This window comes from Arachis ipaensis, chromosome B07, assembly GCF_000816755.2.
Source record: "Arachis ipaensis cultivar K30076 chromosome B07, Araip1.1, whole genome shotgun sequence".
Classification (NCBI taxonomy): domain Eukaryota; kingdom Viridiplantae; phylum Streptophyta; class Magnoliopsida; order Fabales; family Fabaceae; genus Arachis; species Arachis ipaensis.
Genome location: NC_029791.2, coordinates 63,383 through 66,616, shown reverse-complemented (window position 1 = coordinate 66,616; position 3,234 = coordinate 63,383).

Below are 3,234 nucleotides of genomic sequence, written 5' to 3'. Positions count from 1 at the left end.
ACTCAGGTAACAAATTTTCATTATGTCGAAACTCTCTCATCTTGAATTCAATGCTCTTGATATATCTGGAAATAATTATTTATCATGGATATTAGATGCTGAAATCCATCTTGACTCAATAGATATTGGAGATACTATTAAAGCTGAAAATAATGCATCCCAAAAGGATAAAGCTAAAGCCATGATTTTCCTTCGTCGTCATCTTAATGAAGGATTGAAAAATGAATATCTCACATTAAAAGATCCTGCAGATCTTTGGAAAGACCTTGAAGAAAGGTATAATCATAAAAAAACGGTGATACTTCCTCAAGCCCGATATGAGTGGACGCGCACTTGCGTCTGCAGGATTTTAAATCCATAAATGAATATAATTCTGCAATGTTTCGAATCACCTTACGAATGAAATTATGTGGGGAAAAGATAACTGATCATGATATGTTGGAGAAAACTTTCTCAACCTTCTATGCCTCGAATGTGCTCCTACAGCAGCAGTATCGAAAAAAAATGTTTAAAAAATATTTTGAGTTAATTTCTTGCCTTCTTGTTGCTGAACGCAACAATGAGGTGCTCTTAAAGAATCACGAAGCGCGCCCAGCTGGCGCCGCCCCATTTCCTGAAGTAAATGCGGCAAATTACCCCAGAAGAGGTAGATGGCAAGGTTTTAATAACAAGAAAAATTATGGAAGGAAAAGAAATTATGTTCAAAAGAGAGGATCTCACCAGAAGTGGGATAAAAAAAGAAATTCTGGGCAAAATAAATCAACAAATGATAAGTGTTTCCGTTGTGGTGGAAAGGGCCATTGGTCGCGTACCTGTCGTACCCCAAGGCACCTAGTCGATCTTTACCAAGCATCTTTGAAAAAGGATGACAAAGGAAAGGAAACAAATTTTGTTTCAAATGATGTTGAAAATTCCACCATTTATTATGATGTGTCAGATTTCTTTGAGGATCCTGAAGGAAATATTGGTCATTTGATCAATGATGGAATAATTTAATATGTGAGATTGTTAAATATCCATGTAAATAAATAATGTAAAGAACTTATTGTTAAGTATATTTAAGTTTCAAATATGATGTATATAAATAATAAAATATTAATGTTTATGAATTTTGAAATCTGTCAAGTTTTAAAATAAAATTTTAGTATATGACATTATTTTTATATACAATGTTTCTTAGAAAAATAATTCCGATCAAGTATTCAATTTAACTGTGCATACTACTCATTTCATTATTATTTATCTTTGAAGAAAATGGCAAGGATATGTAATGAAGATGTATGCCTTGCGGATAGTGCAAGTTCGCACACCATTCTCAAAAGTGATATATATTTTACCCATCTTGTGCCAAAAGAAGAATATGTTAATACTATTATTGACTCAAGCAATGTGATAGAAGGCTCCGGAAGAGCTATAATTTTGTTTCCCGGAGGAACAAAATTCATAATAAATAATGTATTATTGTCTACTAAGTCTCTGAGGAACTTATTGAGTTTCAAAGATATTCGCTGAAATGGATATCATGTTGAGACAATGAATGAGGAAAATCATGAGTATTTATGTATCACAACTCATGATTCAAATAAGAAAGTTACGGAGGGACTGATCCTTCCAATTTTTGTGAAGGTCAGGGACTTAAAAATATTTTTTAATGGTCAAGGACAAAAATATCCGCGAGACAAAAGGTCAAGGGCCTATTTGTCATTTTCTCTAAATTTAAAAATCAATGTATCTAAATTTAAAAAAAAAACTTTGAATTTTATTTTTAGGAAAAAAGACAAATAGGTCCCTGACTTTTTAAACTTTTGACAAATACATCCCTGACAAAATTTAAATACAAAAAAGTCCCTGACTTTAACAAACGGAGGACAATTTAGTCCTTTCGTCTATTTGCCTCTCATACACCAAACGGAACTGGCTGACGTGGCTGAAACGGTGTTGAGGTGTCCGTTACGGTGCCACGCTGGAAGGGGAATAAAGTTCGAAGGACAAATAAGTCCTTGACGTCATTTTACAAATAAAGTTCGAAGGACAAATAGGTCCTTGAGAATTTTTTTTTCATTATACTTCTATTATGCTTTTATTGTGAGAATTTAGTTTATGTAGGCTAAAAGTTAGTTTTTTTATAAAAAAAAATTATTTCGTATAGGTCGAATTGATTATTTATTTTATATGGGCGCCTATCCAAAAATGGATTAGCACTATGGCTTTCAATTTCAACCGATCTGTAGAATATAGTCAAGGTCGTGTAATTAACACCTGGGTTGATATTCTTAATATCAATCCCAGTATCATATAAAAAAATTGAATAATACTTTTAGCATTTCCAAGAAGTAATTGATTAAATAGTTGAAATAGTTGTAATTCCATTCACTATCTTAACTGAAAAAAATCATAAGACTGAATTACGTGGGAGGCTTGCGCCCATAAGAAATTGCGGAGCCACCCATTAATGATAATGGAACTCTGCGCAAAGTTTCCTTAATATTTACATTTACAACATTAATAGACTCTAATCAAATAATATTCAAATTAGATCTATATTATAATGTAAAAAAATATTTATGTTATAGATTGAATGAACTGCTTGTATTTTAAAATCTAGTTAACTTGTTGTATTCTGTAATTTAAATTATTTGTATTAAAATTACAGAATTTGGGCTTGTTCTATTTCTACTTTTTTTCTTAAATTGCATTAGTTCAGTTTTAGTGCATTTGTGTATTATATTAGAATTTGTTAAATTGCATTAGTTCAATTTTCATCATACCAGTGGCATTAGTTAGCATCAGTTCATTTATGCATCAAGTTAGCATTAGTTCATTTGTGCATCATTCATGTATTAAGTTAGGCAGTTAGGCTCATCCTTAAACGCTCCTTACTAAGTATGGAGTGCTGCACACCTTGTGAATTCGTTAAATCTAAACTCTTCATTTATTATATTTTATTTGAATGGTCTGGATTTAAAAAGGTAACCTGTTAATCAGGTTAATCATTTTTTACAAGTTTTAGATTTTTTTTGTAAGTCTCAGATATTGGGCTGAAGTTCAAAATAAAAAAAATAGTATATAAATATTAAAAACATGTCTGTACAAAAAAAAGTTATTGGACTTTAGAATTAAAATAAATAATACATAAAAAATAAGTTGAAAATTTATGTACTAAATCTAGAAAAAAAAGATATATTAGAATCTTAAAAAATAATATTAAATATATATTATGTATAGAATATTAAA